Source organism: Lactuca serriola, chromosome 8 (assembly GCF_051521515.1).
Source record: "Lactuca serriola cultivar US96UC23 chromosome 8, Lser_US96UC23_V15, whole genome shotgun sequence".
Classification (NCBI taxonomy): Eukaryota; Viridiplantae; Streptophyta; class Magnoliopsida; order Asterales; family Asteraceae; genus Lactuca; species Lactuca serriola.
This window is the reverse complement of record NC_136415.1, coordinates 200524827-200548341: the sequence shown is the minus strand read 5'-3', so window position 1 is coordinate 200548341 and position 23515 is coordinate 200524827. Positions and strand designations below refer to the sequence as shown.

General features: G+C 40.3%; 2 long non-coding RNA genes and 1 pseudogene across 2 annotated transcripts; 1 reads left to right on the top strand and 2 right to left on the bottom strand.

Moving 5' to 3' along the window:
• Positions 1-121: 121 nt before the first annotated feature.
• LOC145071458 (uncharacterized) lies at positions 122-2327 on the bottom strand. Its single transcript, XR_013690491.1, has 4 exons — positions 2227-2327; positions 1848-1941; positions 887-958; positions 122-340 (listed from the first exon to the last, which is right to left on the bottom strand). It is a non-coding gene; the product is annotated as an uncharacterized LOC145071458 (long non-coding RNA).
• Positions 2328-6755: 4428 nt separating this feature from the next.
• On the bottom strand, positions 6756-9999 carry LOC145071457 (uncharacterized). Its single transcript, XR_013690490.1, has 3 exons — positions 9616-9999; positions 8655-8726; positions 6756-6879 (listed from the first exon to the last, which is right to left on the bottom strand). It is a non-coding gene; the product is annotated as an uncharacterized LOC145071457 (long non-coding RNA).
• A 9326-nt stretch (positions 10000-19325) lies between these two features.
• LOC145065819 (disease resistance protein At4g27190-like) lies at positions 19326-22722 on the top strand (annotated as a pseudogene).
• Positions 22723-23515: the final 793 nt, after the last annotated feature.

Below are 23515 nucleotides of genomic sequence, written 5' to 3'. Positions count from 1 at the left end.
CTTTGTAAATTAACAACTTTTTTACATAGAACTTACATGTTCGTTGTTATCAGTTTCCAATTTGATGATATCTGAAACGACCCAAATTTTACGTCCAAAAATTTCGTTTTTAAAATATTACTTTAGAAAACATTAATGAATAAAAACATTATCTAAATAAAAAGAAGCGTTGTTTGTTCACACCATAACACATTGCAACCATGTTCTAAAAAGCCACACCATACATCCCATCAAAATATCAGAGTACAATCCCAGTAAATCTCCTAAATGCGGAAACCGAAGAGTGTGTGTATGACGTGCCGCTACCGCGCCGGCTCCTTCCCCTTCGATGCAGAGGTACCTGAAAACAAAACTGTAAACGTAAGCACAAAGCTTAGTGAGTTCCCCCAACGTACCGCATACCATACAAACACATAACATATATACTGTCAGGCTATTCTGGGGTGCCTGACTACCCGGTACGGCCATTCTGGGGTGCCGACCTACCCGTGTCAAGCCATTCTGGGGTGCTGACCTACCCATACGGCCATTCTGGGGTGCCGTCTTACCCGTGTCAAGCCATTCTGGGGTGCTGACTACCCATCGGTCCTGACAACCGATCCTCGGGGACTATTTAACCCCCTACTACTATGATCACATATAGCATAACAAGCCAGCATACAAACATATCATCACATACTGTCGGACGTATCTGGGGTGTCTGACTACCCTTCGGTCCTAACGACCGAACTTTACTACTATCACAGACAACATATCATGCTAGCATATCACATATCAGGTAATAGCAAACTTAGATGATATCACAAAGACAATCATCTACCATACATCTCCTACTGGTGGGTCGGCATTGTGGCCTTAGACCCACCGCTACTGGAAGGTAACTCACCTCAAAGTAGCTGCTGAACTGATCGGAAACTGACTGCCTACTGCTGCCGCTGCTGCTCCGGAAATCCTCCGGCTGCAATTCCACAATAAACCCAATCAAACATTGCTCACTGACCTTTGGGTAAAATGACCATTTTACCCATGACCATGCCCTAAGTCAAAATCAGAGTCAACTTTCAGTTGACCCGACTCGTCGAGTTGGCTTTCCAACTCGCCGAGTCCCTATCCAAACGACTGCCCTGAATCCCGATCCTACCCGTCGAGTTAGGCGACGACTCGACGGGTTCACCTTCTTAACCAATATTCAAGTCCTTCATCCTACTCGCCGAGTTGTATGAACAACTCGTCGAGTTCATCTTCATCCGATGAACACTTTATGCTAAGACTCGCCGAGTTGTATGAACAACTCGCCGAGTCTGTTCTTGAGCTATGAAGATTGCCTTGGACTCGCCGAGTCAGGGCATTGACTCGCCGAGTCCTAACATGGGCGAGTTCAGCTCCCAACTCACCGAGTCACTCCCTGTGACTCAAGGCTCAACTCGACACATGAAGAAGGGACCGATTCTGTGACTCGCGACCAGACTCGCCGAGTCACCTATGCGACTCGCCGAGTCGCCGCCATGCACTCCTTAAATATACCGATTTGCTCGGTTCCAGACTATGCCATTCATAGATCTGGACTTCTAGGACACGAATCACACGTAAAGTTTCCAACTTTACGTGTGGATATCCACCAATAAGGATTATAAGGCTCAAAATGGCTCAAAATGGTAGATCTAGGGCTAACAAGCCTTATGGGACCAAAAAGCTAACAGATCTGAGCTCCTGGAGCTCAATCTTACATAGATCCAAAGGCCAAACGCCTTATTACAACATATAATGAACATGCAAACTTGGGGAATTGACCAAGAAGGACCCAAATGAAGTTTTAAGCATAGAATCAAGGGGAAAACGGGTTATACCTCAAGGGAAATGCTGAAATGACACAAGGATGGCTGATCTCCTTCTCCTCTTCTTGATCCACTCCTTTTACACTTCAAAACCTTCAAGAGTACACTAAGAGCACCTCAAACTCTCAAGAAAACAAGGGGAAAACGATGTAGGGGGAGTTCTGGGGTGAATGGGGACGAGTTGGGGCGGAATGAGGGTTTAAATAGGGTGCAAACCCTTGAAACTTAGGGTTTCATCCCGCAGCGGTGACTCGCCGAGTCCAGGATATGGACTCGTCGAGTCGCCTACTTAAAACGCGTCCTGAGTCCCGTCCCTACTCGGCGAGTCGGACCCTATGACTCGCCGAGTCTAAGGCTAAATTAGGTCAATGCTCAAATAAAATTCACATACCGGAAACCAGGTGCTACAAATCTCCCCCACTTATTTTAGACTTCGTCCTCGAAGTCTGCTGCCTGATCCTGAAACAGCTCGGGATAGTGCTCCATCATCTCGTCTACCGGCTCCCAAGTCCACTCTGAACCCTTGCGGTGCTGCCATTGCACCTTCACTAGCTCCACCCTCTTGTTCCTTAAATCCTTCGACTTCCTGTCGAGGATTGCGACTGGGCGCTCGATGTAGTTCAGGCTGTCATCAACCTGAATATCCTCCAAAGGTACTACTGCAGTATCGTCCACTAGGCACTTCCGCAACTGCGAAACATGGAAAGTGCTGTGGATCTGGCTAAGCTCGGCTGGCAGATCCAGCCTATATGCTACCTTGCCCACCCGGGCTAAGACCCTGAACGGTCCGATGAATCGCGGGCCCAACTTGCCCCGCTTCCTGAATCGGATGGCGCCTTTCCACGGCGACACCTTCAGGAGGACCATATCCCCGACCTGGAACTCTAAATCGGATCGACGCTTGTCGGCATAACTTTTCTGTCGACTCTGAGCAGTCTGAAGCCTGCTCCGGACCTGCTGTATCCTCTCAGTCGTCTTGAGCACCACTTCGGTGCTTCCCATAACTCTCTGGCCAACCTCACCCCAGCATATCGGGGTCCTACACCTCCGTCCGTACAACATCTCGAAGGGAGGGCGGTCGATACTCGCGTGATAGTTGTTGTTGTAGGAGAACTCAGCCAAAGGAAGATAGGTATCCCAGCTACCACCGAAATCCAGAACACACGCCCGCAACATGTCCTCCAAAGTTTGGATGGTCCGCTCACTCTGTCCATCTGTCTGCGGGTGAAAGGCGGTGCTGAAATGCAGACGAGTGCCCAACTCGTCATGGAATCTCTTCCAAAACCTGGAAGTAAAACGCACATCCCTGTCTGAGATCACCGATACTGGCACCCCATGCCGTGCCACAACCTCCCTGATATAAATGTCGGCCAATTTCTCGGCCGATATGCTCTCCGGAATCGGAATAAAGTGAGCACTCTTGGTCAATCTATCCACGATGACCCAAATCGAATCCACTCCACGTGCGGTCCTGGGAAGCTTTGTGATAAAATCCATCGTGATATCTTCCCACTTCCACAGTGGAATGTCCAACGGCTGCATCTTGCCATGCGGCCTCTGATGCTCGGCCTTGACCTTCCTGCAGGTCAAGCACCGCTCGACGTACCATGCCACATCCCGCTTCATGCAGGGCCACCAATAGTCTAGACGAAGATCCCTATACATCTTCGTCGCCCCGGGATGAATGGAGAATCGGGACTTGTGCGCCTCCTCCATCAAAATCTGGCGCACGCCCCCGTGATACGGCACCCACACCCTACGGTGTAGTGTCAATAACCCTCGGCTATCATAATCGAAGGAGGAAACCTGACCTACTACGCGCTCGCTCTTCCGATGCTCCTCCTTGATAGCCTCCTGTTGAGCTTCCCGAATCTGCTCCAACAGGGGAGTCACCACAGTCATCCTCAAACAGGCGTCCCTGATCGGCGCCGTCTTGCGGCTAAGCGCATCGGCCACCACATTGGCCTTTCCCGGGTGGTAAAGGATCTCGCAATCATAATCCTTCACCACATCCAACCACCGACGCTGCCTCATGTTCAGATTCGGCTGGTCCATGAGGTACCTCAAGCTCTTGTGGTCCGTGTAGATGGTACACCGAACCCCATAGAGGTAATGTCGCCAAATCTTGAGGGCAAATACCACCGCCCCCAGCTCCAAATCGTGCGTCGGGTAGTTCGCCTCATGAGGCTTGAGCTGCCTCGAAGCGTAAGCAATGACATGCCCCCTTTGCATCAATACCGCGCCCAACCCAGAAATGGACGCATCGCAATAAACCACGAAATCCTCTACGCCCTCTGGCAGGGCTAAGATCGGCGCCTCACACAATCTCTGTCTCAGCGTCTCAAACGCAGCCTGCTGCTCGGGTCCCCACCGAAAGACCACGGCTTTCTTCGTCAGCCGCGTCAGGGGCACGGCTATCTTGGAGAAATCCTGGATAAATCTCCGATAGTAGCCTGCCAATCCTAGGAAGCTCCGAATCTCAGATGGGGACTTCGGAACCTCCCATCTCATCACGGCCTCGACCTTGGCCGGATCGACCAGAATCCCGTTCTGGTTGACGAGGTGCCCCAGAAATTGCACCTCGCGCAACCAAAACTCACACTTGGAGAACTTGGCATACAAGCTCTCCCTCCTCAGGGTCTCTAACACCTCTCTCAAATGCTCCTCATGATCCTCCCGGGTCTTGGAATAAACCAAGATATCATCGATAAAGACTATCACAGACCGATCCAACATCGGTCTGCATACACGGTTCATGAGGTCCATGAACGCGGCAGGAGCATTGGTGAGCCCAAACGGCATCACCACAAACTCGTAATGGCCATAGCGCGTCCGAAACGCGGTCTTCTGCATATCCTCCTCCCTGACCCTCATCTGATGATAACCCGAACGCAAATCAATCTTGGAAAACCAAGATGCGCCCTGAAGCTGGTCAAAGAGGTCATCAATCCTCGGAAGCGGGTAACGGTTCTTCACCGTTACCTTGTTCAGCTCCCGATAATCTATACACATCCGATGCGACCCATCCTTCTTCTTCACAAACAGAATCGGGGCTCCCCAGGGCGAACTGCTCGGCCGAATAAATCCCTTGTCCAGCAGCTCCTGCAGCTGCGTAGACAACTCCTGCATCTCGGGAGGAGCCAACCGATACGGTGCTTTGGCTATCGGAGCCGCACCGGGAACGAGGTCAATCCTGAACTCCACCTGTCGCTCCGGAGGTATCCCAGGTAGTTCCTCCGGAAAAACATCAGCAAAATCTCGAACCACCGGGACCTCGCTCACGGTCGCCTTACCCGCCTCCCGGGTGTCCATCACGTACGCGACATAACCCGCGCATCCCTGCTGAAGGTAGCGCCTAGCCCTCGCTGCTGAACATACAGTGGGTCCACACGGCGGCCGCTCTCCATGAATCACCAACTCTCCCCCACTTGGGGTCTTGACTCGCACTAGCTGCTGCGCGCAATCTATCACTGCCCCATTAGGGCTCAACCAATCCATACCAATAATCACCTTGTTCCCACGCAATGGAATGGGAACCAAGTCTACCAGGTAACACTCCTCAAACAGTCGCAGGGCACAATCTCGAAACACCCTCGATGCTTGCACCGATCGATCATCGGCAATCTCTACCTCTAACGGGCAATCTAACTCGCCTGAAGTCTCGTGAAATCTCTTGCTAAGAGCAAGAGAAACGAACGATCGGGATGCACCCGAGTCGAACAATACCTGAACCGGGATGCCGTTCACATGGAACGATCCTAATACACATGCATACACACAGAGCACATATCAATATCATAACAACGAAAAAAATAAAAGATAGAAGGAAGGAATCATACCCGTCACCACATCGGGCGCGGCGCGTGCCTCCTCGGCAGTCAACTGAAATGCCCGACTCCTCACCACTGGAGCCTCTGCCTTGCCCTGACGGCCATCCGTGATCCGCAGGGTCGCTGGAGCTGGCGCCTGCACTGGCGCTGAAGCTGTCAACATGGGGCAATTGGCCTTCTTGTGGCCCCTCTGGTTGCAGTGGAAACACAGCAACTCCGATGTCTGAATAACAGTCGCAGGAGCAGTGCAATCCCTGCTGATATGCCCAAACTTGCCGCACTTGAAGCAGCCTGACGATCCCATCCTGCACGCCCCCTCGTGCGGCCTGCCGCACCTCCTGCAGCGGCTCGGTCCCGACTGACCTTTCGGCCTCCCATCTGATCCCTTGGGCTTCTTCCCCGAAGCCCCTGATGCCTGACCATCCTCAAGTTTCCGTTTCCGGATGTGCTCCAAATCTATCTCTCTCTCCCTAGCCCTGGCAATCATGGAGTCCAGGGTAGGGCAAGCCGAAAAGCTAACATGCTCCCGAATGTCAGCTCGTAGCATGTCGTGGTAACGAGTCCTCCTCATATCCTCGTCACCCGCATACTGGGGCACCAATAAAGCCCTCTCCCGAAACTTGGCGGTGATCTCCGCCACGGTCTCTGTCGTCTGCCTCATATCTAAGAACTCCCTGGCCAGCTGCTGAAGTTCGACCGCTGGCGCAAACTCTGCCCTGAACCTAGTCACGAAGTCAGGCCAGGTCATTGCCTCGACAGCCGAGGCTCCCATCGAGTCACCCACTGACTCCCACCAATCTCGGGCCCGGTCCCGTAAACACCCTGCTGCGTACCTCACCTTCGACCCCTCGGGGCAGAAGCTGATCAACTGGGCGGACTCGATATCCGCAATCCACCGCCTGGCGACAATGGGGTCCTTTACCCCATGGAAATCCGGCGCACCACTGCTCCTGAAGTCCTTGAAGGACAGTGTGCGAGATCCTGACTGGCTAGAGGCCAAGTCGCTCCTGAATGCCCGTAGGCGATCCTCCATCATTTCCATAATCCCTTCCTTGATCGACCCAAAGATGATGGGGGTCGACTCAAGAATGCCCCTAGTGATCTCCGACGTGATGAACTCACGTAGCCTCTCCTCAATCGGCTCGGTGCCAGATCCCGAACCTGACCCCTCTCCTGACCCGCCATCCGTCGGTCTCGATCGAAGTACCACCATTCTGCAAAACATCAATAATAATCATTAGTGGTACTGCTACTTCCTGAGGGATCTCAACTACTTACAGGTTCCTTGGTCTCGTCTTGGCCTTCCTCGGCTCGGGTACGGATCCTCTGCTTTCAGTAGTACGGGCCCATACTACCTTCCACATCTATCCGTACCTTCTTCGAGGAATTCCTCGACTCCACCAACTCCCCTCTACTACTGCTATTCTCCGCTATTCTCACCCTAGGCTTGCCCTAGGGAGAACTCAAGTTCAACACAACTGGTCCTCAGCTGCTGTAGGTCTCCTCCTAATGCCAGTTAGCCACCACCTAAACACCATCACATGTAATGAGGATTAGATAATCCTTCAAGTAAAAGACCCGTCCCTACAACGGTTGGACTCAAACAAGAGCTGCGCAATAGGACCAGTTCCAATACTCTGGGATCATTCAACCCCGATTACATGTGGTGTGACGTGTTTACCTAGTGGCTCACTCCCATTACTCAGAATCCCACTAAGCACGAAGCAAGCAGCATTCGGATAAGGAAAAACAGACCCAAGCCACAACTGTTCTTAGAACAAGAAACGACACTTAACATAGGATGCTAAGCTCATACTATCAGGCATAACCTAAACAGGCTACCCTACTGCTGTCTACTCAATTCTAGCATGCAATATTCAATAAGCGGGAACAATTAAACAGGCACATAAGGCATCACTCTTAGATCCTTAGCCTATTCTAGCATGCAATATTTATAAAGCTGGTAAACATAACATAAACTTGTATGGGTACTATGGGGAATACTTACTTGAGCTCGGCCGGTCGCGCACGTCACACACTTTACTCTTTCTCGTGACTCTTTTCCGGGTTTTAAAGAATAATTTCTTTTGGAAAAATCTTTCAATCCCTCGGTTTGAGTCCAAACACTCCCGAAGGCGTGTCCGAATCCCTCAAACCAAGGCTCTGATACCAACTTGAAACGACCCAAATTTTACGTCCAAAAATTTCGTTTTTAAAATATTACTTTAGAAAACATTAATGAATAAAAACATTATCTAAATAAAAAGAAGCGTTGTTTGTTCACACCATAACACATTGCAACCATGTTCTAAAAAGCCACACCATACATCCCATCAAAATATCAGAGTACAATCCCAGTAAATCTCCTAAATGCGGAAACCGAAGAGTGTGTGTATGACGTGCCGCTACCGCGCCGGCTCCTTCCCCTTCGATGCAGAGGTACCTGAAAACAAAACTGTAAACGTAAGCACAAAGCTTAGTGAGTTCCCCCAACGTACCGCATACCATACAAACACATAACATATATACTGTCAGGCTATTCTGGGGTGCCTGACTACCCGGTACGGCCATTCTGGGGTGCCGACCTACCCGTGTCAAGCCATTCTGGGGTGCTGACCTACCCATACGGCCATTCTGGGGTGCCGTCTTACCCGTGTCAAGCCATTCTGGGGTGCTGACTACCCATCGGTCCTGACAACCGATCCTCGGGGACTATTTAACCCCCTACTACTATGATCACATATAGCATAACAAGCCAGCATACAAACATATCATCACATACTGTCGGACGTATCTGGGGTGTCTGACTACCCTTCGGTCCTAACGACCGAACTTTACTACTATCACAGACAACATATCATGCTAGCATATCACATATCAGGTAATAGCAAACTTAGATGATATCACAAAGACAATCATCTACCATACATCTCCTACTGGTGGGTCGGCATTGTGGCCTTAGACCCACCGCTACTGGAAGGTAACTCACCTCAAAGTAGCTGCTGAACTGATCGGAAACTGACTGCCTACTGCTGCCGCTGCTGCTCCGGAAATCCTCCGGCTGCAATTCCACAATAAACCCAATCAAACATTGCTCACTGACCTTTGGGTAAAATGACCATTTTACCCATGACCATGCCCTAAGTCAAAATCAGAGTCAACTTTCAGTTGACCCGACTCGTCGAGTTGGCTTTCCAACTCGCCGAGTCCCTATCCAAACGACTGCCCTGAATCCCGATCCTACCCGTCGAGTTAGGCGACGACTCGACGGGTTCACCTTCTTAACCAATATTCAAGTCCTTCATCCTACTCGCCGAGTTGTATGAACAACTCGTCGAGTTCATCTTCATCCGATGAACACTTTATGCTAAGACTCGCCGAGTTGTATGAACAACTCGCCGAGTCTGTTCTTGAGCTATGAAGATTGCCTTGGACTCGCCGAGTCAGGGCATTGACTCGCCGAGTCCTAACATGGGCGAGTTCAGCTCCCAACTCACCGAGTCACTCCCTGTGACTCAAGGCTCAACTCGACACATGAAGAAGGGACCGATTCTGTGACTCGCGACCAGACTCGCCGAGTCACCTATGCGACTCGCCGAGTCGCCGCCATGCACTCCTTAAATATACCGATTTGCTCGGTTCCAGACTATGCCATTCATAGATCTGGACTTCTAGGACACGAATCACACGTAAAGTTTCCAACTTTACGTGTGGATATCCACCAATAAGGATTATAAGGCTCAAAATGGCTCAAAATGGTAGATCTAGGGCTAACAAGCCTTATGGGACCAAAAAGCTAACAGATCTGAGCTCCTGGAGCTCAATCTTACATAGATCCAAAGGCCAAACGCCTTATTACAACATATAATGAACATGCAAACTTGGGGAATTGACCAAGAAGGACCCAAATGAAGTTTTAAGCATAGAATCAAGGGGAAAACGGGTTATACCTCAAGGGAAATGCTGAAATGACACAAGGATGGCTGATCTCCTTCTCCTCTTCTTGATCCACTCCTTTTACACTTCAAAACCTTCAAGAGTACACTAAGAGCACCTCAAACTCTCAAGAAAACAAGGGGAAAACGATGTAGGGGGAGTTCTGGGGTGAATGGGGACGAGTTGGGGCGGAATGAGGGTTTAAATAGGGTGCAAACCCTTGAAACTTAGGGTTTCATCCCGCAGCGGTGACTCGCCGAGTCCAGGATATGGACTCGTCGAGTCGCCTACTTAAAACGCGTCCTGAGTCCCGTCCCTACTCGGCGAGTCGGACCCTATGACTCGCCGAGTCTAAGGCTAAATTAGGTCAATGCTCAAATAAAATTCACATACCGGAAACCAGGTGCTACAATATCTTTAGCTCGTTTGAATCGGATATGAGGAATTCATTATCAAGATTATTTTCTTTATATAACTCGTTATCAATTATACGTATTCATTCCATTAATTGTGAAGTTTGCCATCTGTGTTTCAGTTTTCTTCTTCGTATTCAGTTTCCAATTTGATCAGGTATGTATATCGTTTGAATCGGATAGATCGGAGTTCATTATCAATATTATTGCTTTATATAATTTGTTTGGAATTACGCGTATTATCTTCGTTTTGGAGTTGTTTCATCGGAGTTCATTATCAAGATTATCAAGTTTCGAATATGTATTGCAGTGATTTCATCAGATTTTTGTTATGTAGTTTGAGATATTTATTTTAAATCGGAGCTAATTTAATTTTTAATCGGATATATTGTTGTAGTTTTTACGCTCTGAACTGAGAGAGATTGCTTAATTACATCATCTGATCGATCTGATTTAAGTTTCTTTCAGATATTTTGTACGTTGAGGTGACATATATTCGAAATTAACCAAGTTTTCATCTTTATGACTTTTTTCTATGAGATATATTCGATATTAAGATTGTTTTTGCTTATTTAAACAAATCATTTGGATTATTATGTCGAATTCTAGTGTTATTGATGGTGATTTGTATTCTTCTATGAGTGAGAGTGAAGAAGAAGATGTTGAGAACTCATTTTTTGAAGGTATCAGTTATTAAATTATTTTGTTGTTTTTAATTTTGTGGATTATCATTTATTGATATATGAATATGTTAATATGAATAAATTGTTGTCTTATTCATATATGAATAAACATGTGATAATTGTAATTTCGAATTTATTATTTTTTTCGTTTTATTCATATATGAATAAGTTATGTTTATTTTATATATTTTGAATCCTCATGAATTTTATGTATTCATATATGAATGTTTTTTGTTTTATTTATATGAGTTTCATGTATTCATATATGATTGTTTTATTCATATATTATTTTTTTATTTTAAGTGTATGGGTGTTTTATCCAGACATGCTTTTATAATAATGATGAGATGTGGTGTTAAAGAAATTCCTGAAAGGTACATTTTGAAAAGACGGAGAAAGGATGTTATACCAAGAAATGATCGTTTTAGTTCTCTTCAATCCGATTCAGGTGATTGTGAGAATGTAAAGCTAGTCAATGATTCATATTATAGTTTTGAATCATGTTTGGATATTGTAAGAGATGACAAAAAGAGATTGGTTTTGTTTGCTGAGAGAAAGGACACGTATGGTTATTAATATATTATAAGTTCTAATATATTAATAATATTATTTAATTAGTATTGATCAAGAATTAATTTAGAATTAATTTTGTGATAAAAAAGAGACTAATTAAATATATGGGTTGATTGTGTAAATCATCTATTTTTATATAGTGGGCTAATGATCCATGGTTTATCAAGTTGGGCTAAAACCCATAAGATGCTCCATGGATGCTCCATGGTTGTTTTGAACCCATGGATCCAAGAAATGAAGAGTAATGTCATTTAGGGTTTACATGGTGTAACCCTACTTGTGACACACTATAAAAGGATTATGTTATTCACCAAAATCAGTCACTAAGTGAGAACAAGAGGGCATAGCCGATTTTAGAAGTGTGACTTTTCTCTCAAGGTTATTCCAAGTGTATTTGGTGTTGTGTGAAGCATTTGAGGCATCACATTTGGGGTGCTAGGCTCACAAGGTTCTCAAAGGAATTCAAGCAACAAAAGGTATGTTTTTCTCACTAGCTTTTATGTTTAAAGCTCCCCATGTATGCTAGATAGGTTATAAACCTTGGAAAATCAAATTTGCATGTATCATAGTAAAACATAGATCCAAGGTTTCTAGGGTTGCATGTACACCTTAGGAGTGTTAGAATGCTCAAAACCCATCAATGAGATCTAGAAAAAAGTTGAGAGTGAAGGTCGGAGACGAAAGGTCTTTCACGGTGAGCTGCTCTCGGAGGTCCGAGGAGTCTAAATCTAGATTGGGAAAGCAGGTCTTGTGGCAGTGAAACAAGAGCGGGAAACGAGATCTTAAAACCGATGGAACCAGATCTGATAACGCGATCTTATGGCCGGTAAAATGAGATTCAGTGACAATTTAGGAAGAGGAGGGCGGAGAATGTGGTTTTCGACAGGGTAAGGGAGAGGGAGGCGGCGAACAAGCAAATCCGCAAGGAGTGAAGAGGCGGTCAGGCGAAGGTTCCGGCGACATTATGGTGGTTCCGACGGTCTAGAATCTAGACTTACCTATGAGAGAGAGATAGATATTGAGAGAGAGAGAGAGAGAGTGATCTGAAGAGAGAAAGAGATACAAAAGAGTCTTAAACAAAGATATATTTAAATTTCAATAATAACGAAATAATTTATTTTAACTTTAAATTAAAAAAAACTAATGGCCAAGAATTGTTCTCAAATGTTCTCGTTGTAGAAAATGTTCTCATTTAAACACACACACACACACACACACACACATATATATATATATATATATATATATATATATATATATATATATATATATATATATATATATATGGTTGAGTTGTTGTGAGAACTAAAAAAAGCATGTGAGCTTGCGACCTCATAATCAACTCATCATTTTTCAAAACCCAAAATATCAATCTTCTCCAAATGGTACGTCTAATTCATATCTATGCATGGTTGTAGAACTCGCTACTCGGTACCTACTCGGCCGACTACCGAGTAGCGAGTACTCGGGAGTATTCAGGCATACTCAGGCGTACTCGGATTCGGTAATTCATATAGAAATATTTTTAGGGAAATTATATATGTCAAAATCATAAGTTAAAACCATAAGTTGAATGAAATATATAAGAAAATTAGATACATGTGAATACACAAAAACTAAAAAAACACACAATGGTCCCACTTCATGAATAATTATTGAAAATTTAAGATATATATGTAGTAATAATCACATATGTGTGTGTTAAATAATAAATCATTAAGTATACTATACATATTAATCATCAAGTTGGCCGAGTTTTATAATAGTGCTCGCTTCAATAAGGGGCAGATCGGGGAGTACTCGGATTTTGTAACTCGCCTCGGTAAGGGGTCGAGTAGTGAGTACTCGGACAAATCGGTGAGTTTTACAACATTGTATCTATGCTAAAAAAAGATTTGACAATTATTTTATTTATTTTTGAAATTTGCATGTATGCACAATCAGCAGTCGTATGTACCCCTGATGAGCACAATCAACAGTCAAACAAAAAAGCCAAAAAAAACGTCAAATCTTTTTTTTAGCATAGATATGGCGTAGACGCACCATTTTGAGAAGATTGGTGTTCTTAGTATTGAAAAATGATGAGTTGATTATGAATTCGCAAGTTTTCGCAAATCTTTTGGTTTTCAAAAGAACCTGGCTATATTTGTGTGTGTGTGTGTGTATATATATATATATAATAATTTTAACGGGGCCCATGCGGGTTCGGGACGGGACTACCTACCCCCGTCCCCGCCCCGGAAACTAAAACGGGAGTTAACATTGCCCCCACGCTGCCCTTGTCCCCGGTTTTTTTTTTAACAAATATCCTCATATGGGATCGGGGTCCCACGAGACTTTTTGACATCCCTAGTTGAAGGTAAATAATGATTAAATTGTTAATTTTAGATAAGGATAATAGATTTACAAACAAAGTTTCCAATGTTAGGTATAAGGAAGTTTTAGAAATTTATAAACCATTTGTAGTTTTAAATTTGTAATTTATTGTATTGTGTTTATTTAATTTTATTACATTTATATTATTTTTATTTTTCTTATATCAATGTCATTTCCATTATTGATTGTGATTTTATTACACTCTATTTTAATTTGTATTCTTATTTATAAATCATCATTATATTAAACGTCTTTACATGCATAACTATATCATATATTCAAATAAAAATATATATTAATTTTAAATAATCAATAAAAAATTAAAAAAAAAAACTTAAATCTTTTTAGTAGTATATATGTTTTATTAATCTTTTTCCCATGGTTCCATAACCTAGTAAATAAATGAACTTTAAATATTATCATGTAGTTATAGCAACTGTTTTAATTTGAAGCCTATATTATCTTAAGGTTAAGAAGAGTGGTAACACTTCTAACATCTTGTCACGTCAGATTTTGGAGTGTCATCTCATTTTTGAACATTTAGTACTTAATCTTTGCATTTTGTAGGGAGGTGGTAACACTCCTAGCACTCTACTTTTTTTTCTTTTGAATTTTCTTTTTCTAATTTAATTAAATTACTTTATTTTAATAAAGAAACATTTTTGTGCATAAATATTAAACAAATTTTATTTTTTGAACCACAAATGAATTTGTTTTGTAACAATATCACATTCAAAACAACCACCAATCACCATCACTTTGACTACCGCCGCCACCGTTCCCCCATATTTACCAAGTTAGTACCAAGTTCTTCAAAGTCTACACACACAATCAGACCACAATCATCACTGGCGGACCACCGACTTCTCTGTTCTCTTCCAAATTCAATCTCTCAGGTCATTTTCGGCTGATAGGAGTGGATGTGCTAAAGAGCTCGCTAGGAAGAAAGAACACCGCCCCTAGCTCTCGCTAGGGGGCTCGCTACCTTAAGCTCGTTAATGGAGTAACAAGAGGAGAGAGAGAAGGTTGCTTGAATCTGATTGGCTATTGGAGAATCTTCACCATTCATGTCCGAGTTTATTTCGATTCCTTTTTATTCCATTTGGATGGAAGTTTCAAAATCACACTCTTATCTTTTCTTAATAGTTTAATATGTGTTAGAAATATATAGATAAAATGTATGTTTTTGTTGTAAAAAATTTAATCATTAAGATCTTGTTAAAATTTCAAAAAAAAGATCAATTTTTAGCAACTACAACTTTTAATATATATATATATATATATATATATATATATATATATATATATATATATATATATATATATATATATATATATATACTAGGTGTGAGACCCATGTACTACATGGGTTTAATTAAAAAAAAAATATAAAATTTTAACAATTTGAAAAGTTTGAATTTATAAGAAAAATGAAAAAAATTTGAATTATTAAAATTAATGAGACTTTAATGTATTGAATACATTACATATATAAACTCTTTCTAATAAATACTTTACATATATATATTACCTTACACATTAAATGTGGAATTTTAATTTAATAAAATAAAAAATACAATAAAATGACAAGTGGAAAATAGAAATTTTAAAAATTGTAGAAAATGTCATGTGTCCAAATGAATGAGAAGAGGACATGTGGCAAAAAAAACCTTCATTTATTATATATATATATATATATATATATATATATATATATATATATATATATTTGAAATAAAGAATGAAAAAAAACAAGGAGTGTTAGGTATTTTAAGTTTTAATTTATTGTAATTTTTTAATATGAGGTGCTTTAAAAATATAATTGATATTATATTAATTGTTTGTGGTTAAAAAAAATAAATTTTGTTTAATATTTATGCAAAAAAATGTTTCGTAATTTAATTAAATTAGAAAAAAAAATAAAAAATAAATAGAATGATGAGAATGCACACACTCCTTAATCCCTACCATTCCCCTCGCCTTTAACCTTATATGCTTATATGCACCAAATTAGGGGTTAGCATTTGGACCGGTGAACCGGACCGGACCGGACCGCTTTTTTGGACCCCAATGCCGGTTCTCAGTTCTAGGAATCCATCCCGGTCTGGTCCAGTTTTTTTCTCGGTCCGGTCCAATTTTTACTAGGTTTAGAACCGGTTGGACCGGATTAAAAAAAATTGTAATCTGTTAAATTTTTTAAACAACCATAACTCATTCGTTTTAAATCGGATTGACACGCGGTTTTTTCCAACGTTTAACTTACAGTTTGTAAATGAATTTAGACTATAGTTTTGTTGATTTTGGTATAGTATTCAATGAGTTACAAACTTTCAAAGTTGAGCTATCAAAACTGAAAAATTTAAGCTTTTCAGCAACATTTTTAAAATTTTGTAATCTGTGAAAATTTTTAAACAACCATAACTCATTCATTTTAAGTAGGATTGACATGCGGTTTTTTCCAACGTTTAATTTACAGTTTGTAGATGAATTTAGACTATAATTTTGTTGATTTTGGTATTATATTCAATGAGTTACAGTCTTTCAAAGTTGAGCTATCAAAGCTAAAAAAATTTAGCTTTTCAGCAAGTTTTTTAAAATTTTGTAATCTGAAAAAAATTTTAAACAATCTAACTCATTATTTTAAGTTGGATTGACCTGAGGTTTTTTCCAACATTTAGTTTATAGTTTGTAGATGAATTTAGACTATAATTTTGTTAATTTTGGTATTATATTCAGTGAGTTACAATCCTTCAAAGTTGAGCTATCAAAGCTGAAATATTTTAGCTTTTCAGCAAATTTTTTAAAATTTTGTAATCTGTGAATCTTTTTAAACAACCATAACACATTATTTTTAAGTCGGATTGACCCGAGATTTTTTCCAACATTTAGGTTACAGTTTGTAGATAAATTTAGACTATAATTTTGTTGATTTTGGATTATATTCAGTGAGTTACAATCCTTCAAAATTGAGTTATCAAAGCTGAAATATTTCAACTTTTTAACTATCATTTTATACTATAATTCTGAATTTTATCTATCTTTGATAGATAAATCATATGAAATGAATCTTGGTGAACTTGATTTATATGTTAGTTGATTTTATTTGGAAAATTAATTTTGCAACTTATAATATTATAACATCAAGGTATATTAGTTATACATGAAACATAAACATAATCATTTTTACAAGTTGTATCGTATCAAACCTAAAAACTTATTTTAACGACTTGTACTCTATGCAATTAAAGTTGTACCGGTCCAAACGGGTCCAAGAACCGGAAAACCCGGACCTGGACCCGGACCCGGACGCGGACACGGACACGACTCATCCGATCCGGTCCATGGTCCGGTCCGGTCCAAGCACCGGTCCGGTCCGGTCCGGTTCGGTACAAATGCTCACCCATACACCAAATGGATGTTTTTTCATCAGGTAAGTTACAAACCCACCATTTTGAATCCCCCTTTTTCGATTTTTGAAATCCATTTCCCGTGCCGGCCACCAAACGTGCTCCGCCATGAGCCTCCAACTTTCTAGTCGACTATATCCATCATCATCACCAACACCACCTATTAGCACCATAATATGACCGTGGCACTAGAAATACTACCATGAAGCTTTTTGAAGTTGCAAACAAGGTTGTTGCAGTTGAAGATGATAATCATATGGTACAGGCTCTTTATGCTCATGTTTCTGAACAGGGGATTGGCAAAAACTGATGGTATATAGTATGTTATTATTATTAGAGTACGTTGCTTATAAACTGTTGGATGAAATGTCTCACTGAAGCTGTATTTTTTAACCAATTTTCTTCTTGCAGAACCATGTTGTTCTTGCCTTCTAGCATGTATTTTGTAGGTTGTGGGATTATGTGGTTCTCTTGGAAACGTGTTGTACTCTTACGGTCCCTGTTGAATATGGCAACATTGTCTCGGATGTGTTGATAGAATTTTTCCAATAATAATTTGGATGTGTTTGATATAATTTCTCCAATCGTCAAAGGTAGTGGAAATTTCTACATTTTGTTTACTTTTTAAATTGGTGGAAAACGGAATTTATGCATGCTTATACTTCTTGAATCTTATTTATCATTTTCCTTTCTGCTACAGTGCTATGCATTTTGACTTTCATTACAGAATTTATAATCTATTCTTCAAGAAAATTCGTTGTGTGAAGTGGGAATGGTGAAACTGTGAGTTTACCTTTTCAATCTATATTTTATATTCTGACTCAGTTTTTTGGTAATTAAATACAACAGTTGTAAAACCTCAATGGAAAGCAATAATTGATTTCAAGTGTATTCTAGACAATAAGTCGGTAGTGGCAACAAACCTCAAGAACAGGAATTCAGGTACTACTTGCATGTATTTTTCTTTTCCATTAAACCTTTATTTTAATATTCTTTTGTTATATGAACCAAATTATATTCCATCTCACAAAGTAGATTTGGATTCTGTTATAAAATTGTTTTTTTAATTAAACAATCCAAGTGTGTGTTGACAATCTGTTTGTATGAGATCTTAGCTATGTGCCTTTATTTTGCCACAATTTTGATGGGTAATGGCTAGATCACTGGTCTTGATTATATGAATAAGGTTTTGTGTTTTGTAGGGGTTTTGGTGCTAATATATTGTAGGATTGCACCGCTGTTGTCTCTTTTACCCATAAATTATCTTAATGAATGATTATGTGCTTATTTAAACTTGTTAATTGGTTTGTGGAATTTCAATTTCTTGCAAAATTTTAAGGAATGGTGTTTGAGAGAGAAAGCATGTCAGGTATGGTAAATGGCATGAGTATCTTTGAAGATTCGAATATGGTTTCATCTTTTTTGTGGTTATTTTTTATTTTTTTTGTAACAGATGTGTTGGTGCGATTTTGTAGAATAGTAAAGGAACGGAAAAACATGTTTAAGGTTGTTAAAAAGAATGTTCCTGTAATTCGTCTTTTTGACCTGCACTATATTCAATTCTTACGAGAATGAATCTGATTCTTAAAGAATAATGATCGATTTTTTTTAGAATTATGCTTGTAATTTTTGTTTTTTCCTTATTCTTAATAGATTTTTTTTTCTAAGGCATTTATCCTTGAATGTTGATGTTTTTTTAGCAAAAATAATAATAATAATAATAATAATAATAATAATAATAATAATAATAAATTCCTAAAAATAGTCAAAAAATCCATCAAAGAATTATTTAAAAGATAGTCAAAAAATCCATCCACTGATTAGCATTTTGGCGGGCAAATGTCAACTATATAGTTCCATTTTGAAAGAGTTCACTTCGATACCGTCTAGTACAGAAAATATCATTTTCAACCATCTTAGTATTACAAGCTACCAGGTTCAGTCCCTACGACTTTAAAAAAATAATAAAAATTGAAATAAGATTTTTTAATTCAGTGCATGTTCCAAATAAGGTCTAAGAAATATACATCATTGTTTCCTACATTGATACTATGCATTCCGATGCTCAGTTACTCCCGCATTAGTTTTTTTATTACTTGTATTTTTTTTTTCTGTTTTTTATTAAACCTAAACCCGATGATATTATAACTTACTATTTTTACAATAGAATTAAAAAATATAATGAGTGATCAAATTTGTACTTTAATGTTGAGCGTTGTGATCTATATATAAAAAAGGTACCTATCATTTTGTTTACAGTAACTCTTATCTTATCTTCTTTTGTAAACCAATCAAACACTCCGAAAGTGTTGAATAGTATTCACTCTTATCGTCACTCCTTTTCTTTATGCAGCTACCGTCTTCCATTCTTGCTTTATCATACTCTTCTTTGTTAGCCAAACAAACACTGTTATCTTTACTTTTGTGCAATTCATAGTCAGGGCCTTCGGTTTTTGGGTAATCATAATCTTTTTTTTCATATCTAAGGAATCCAAACCATCAGAAAAGAACAGTAACCTAGCTACAATGGCGGAGGAGGTCACTAATACTGTGGCTGGGAAAATAGTGGACTTGTTGTTTAGTGCGGCTAAACGGGAGATTGATTACATCCGAAATTACACTAAAAATGTTGACAAGTTGAAGAGTGAAACTCAAAAGCTCAAGGATATGAGGGCTAGGATTCAACAACGAATCAATGCAGCTGAAGGAAATGGAGAAATTCTCTTGGCTGGTGTACAAGAGTGGATGGACAAGGCAGACATTGAAATATCCAAAGTGGAAGAGTTTCTCGAAGAAGAAGCCAACGCCAAGAAGTCGTGCTTCGACTTACGGCCTTGTGTCAATTTGAGCAGCCTCCACCATTACAGTAAGATGTCGATAAACAAAACCCCTTTTCTTCTGCAGCATCAAGAAGATGGTCAAACTTACGAATCTTGTGTCTCCATTCCCACTCCCACCCCAAGATTTGTAGACCTCTACCAACCAAAGAATCTAGATTATATTGATACCCACAAGTTGGTGCTGAGGGAGATTATTCAAGCTATCAAAGATGAGAGCATACAAATGGTTGGAATTTATGGCATAGGAGGTGTAGGGAAAACTACATTAGCCAAGGAAGTTGCTGCAGAAGTGAAGAATCTTTTTGCAGACATTGTGTTTATAATTGTCTCACAGACTGGTGACGTTGAAAAGATTAAGAAAAACGTTGAAGTAGCTGCAAAACGGATAATCAACGGGGAGAAGGTTCTAATCATTTTAGATGACATATGGGAACCACTGGTCCTCCCTGACATGGGAATACCATGTGGGAATGACCGCATGAATTGCAAGATTTTGTTGACTTCTAGAAGGATGGATGTATGTGAAGGGATGAATGTAGATAGGAATATTTGTGTAAACGCTTTGAAGAAGGAAGAAGCGTGGGTCCTGTTTAAACATATAGTTGGTGATGATAAGTTGGCCAATGATGTTAGACTGGAGAAAATTGCAAAAGAGGTGAGTGAAGAATGTGGTGGATTGCCACTCATCATTCAAGCTGTGGGAAATGCTTTAAAAAATAAAAAAATTCATATATGGGAGGTGGCGCTTAACCAACTACGAAAGCATGCCCCTCAAGAGATCGCTCCAGAGATAAGGAAGGCATTTACTCATTTGAAGCTGAGCTATGACTTACTTGAAAGCAAAGAAGCTAAATCTTGCTTCTTAATGTGTAGTTTCTTCAAGGAAGATGGAATCATAGATATTTTACGCGTAGCAGAATATGGGGTGGGTCTACGCATATTTGATAATCTGGATAGCATTAATGATGCCAAAAAAAAGTCGAAATGGCAGTTGACACCCTCACATCCTCTTCCTTGTTATTGCTTGAGCCGGGAGACAAAGTAAAAATGCACGATGTTGTGGCTTTGTTAGTAACTTCTTCTTCTGAAGGTGAAGAGAAGGAGAAGTTTTTAGTGGAGGCTGGAAAAGATTTGACAGAATGGCAACCAAGAAACAGAACCTCAGACAGCTACACCAAGATCTCACTCATGGATAATAGAATTCGTAAGCTTCCAGATCATCAGCTTCATTTCCCACTCCTTGATACTTTCCTTATACAAAGCAATGATCTTTCCATTATTCCTGATGAATTCTTTGGAGGCATGAAAGAAGTTAAAGTTTTAGATATATCTTTTAATAAGATCAAATCCCTCCCACAATCATTGAAGCTTCTCACAAAACTCATCACGCTCGATCTAAGTTACAATAAGGATCTCATTGAAATTTGTATAGTTGGGGAGCTAAAAGACCTGGAGATTCTAAAGGTTAGAGGTACCGGAATTAGAGTGATTCCTAAAGAGATTGGTCAATTGACAAACTTAAGGCTGTTGGATGCGGGTGACTGTCGCTATTTATCTGATGTGACACCGGGTGTCATATCAAAGCTCACTTGGTTGGAAGAGTTGTATATTGGAACCCTTCACAGGGACCCGTCTTGCTTTGGTCTTATGGAAATAATTAAATTGAAATCGTTCAGAGCTCTGCATTTAAAAATGCATTCAGATGCTTGTCATCTTTTTCCTGAAGGTACCTATTTGGAAACATTGCAAGAATTCCATTTTGAATTTTTTATCCGAATAATAAATATTTTGCAGAAAATCCGTTTTCAATTGAAGTTGAAGCCCTCGGTATCACATATAAAACGTCGACTATACATTGAAAGTTCTAAGTTCCCATTCAAGATGCCAATCAAGAAACTGTTTCGGGTAAGTGATGGTATAAAACTAGAGTACATAAAAGATTTGGATAACATCATACCAGACCTTTATAGAGAGAGTGTTGATGAATTAAAGTCTATTGCATTGACTGATTGTGAACATGTTACATGCTTGGTGAAGACAACGGATGAGGATGCAATGCAAACATTTGTTGCATCCAATGACCTGATGCTTGGTCAAAGGAAAACAACAAAGGAAAAGTATTTCTCCCAAGTGGAACAAATCCGTCTGACTAACCTTAAGAACCTGAAGCTTCTTTTTGATTGTTCATTTCAATATATAAGCTTGCGTAATCTACAAGTCATTGAAGTTGTACGGTGTCCTTCCTTGTCGGCGTTGTTCCCGTTAAGTGTAGCACAAGGGCTTTCCAATCTGAGACGTATACAGATTTCGTGGTGTGACGGTTTGATGGTAGTGATTTCTGGTGGAGATGAGCATACAGCTGAAAATGACATTGAGTTCCCTAGACTTACCCATATTTACCTTGGGTTTTTGCCACAACTAAAGAGCTTCTACTCTGGGGATTCTACAGTCAAATATCCTTCTTTGGAGTTTATCTACGTGAGTAGTTGTGGTAGCATGAAGAGATGGGGTTCCGGAGACCACGATATGCCCAAAGTCAAATTTAGTGATGAATAAGGGATCCTTAATTTGTTCCATTCATGATCTTTTCAGCATATGCATTGAGAGGCATGAAATGACGAGTATCCCAGCCAATATACAGCCAAGGAGACGAGACCAATTTATATGTTTCAAAGACTCATCTTTCTTCCTTTTGCCCCTCGTAAAATTAACAAATAATGACACGGTTCAAGGTTTATTGTATAGCTCAGGAGCTACCTTGAAACAACCATAGAATCCAGGTTTATTGTAGTTCTGATGCTTCCAAATTTAAAATTCTGGCTCCAACAACCAACAGTGTTCAAAGAGTGAATTACTTGAAGAATATTCAGAATTAATTGCAAAAAAGCAGAATGCTTCTATGTCATCATCTTCCTCTTCTTCTCCATCAGCAATCTCATCGTCCCAACTCCCAAGTCTGATCATCATCATCATCATCATCATCCATGTCTACTGTAGATGTGAAGCTTTTCCTCGAAGATTTAATATTGCCTTCAGGATTTCAATTCTTATGGCGCACTCAATTTGGTTTCAATAAAGAGAAGCACAGAGGAGACAGCATATGCTCTTTAGTTCTTCCTTTTTCCTCATAATATTGCCATGGCAATTCATCAGACAGTTGGTAAGCATCAACATTTTGCTTAAAAAAATTATTTTTAATAACATTAAAAAAAAACAAAGAAACACCAGACAAATTTCAACGCACCTGAGTGAGAGACTGGGTAGTCGACGTAGGAGTTTTGATCAAATCCCAGCAAAATATCTTCAAATTGAACACTGGATGACGAGAAAACCCTATAAAATATCCCTAATTAAAAATCAGCAAACAAATCTGATATTTCTTAGACTTTGTCAAATATAGGGCTCCATTTCTTTTTGATTGTCTCAGATTGTTTTTCTCATCCTCAACTTCATCAACGATACTGTTTCTCCTTTCAATTGTCTCTAAATAACATAAAGAATTATGAATTATGATTCTAAAGATTGATTATTTATTTTTGTAATTGGGTGTGGGATGACTTTCAGATTCTAAAGATTGTTTGTTGTAGGATGATGGTTTTAGGTGTTCTGAAAATGATCGAAT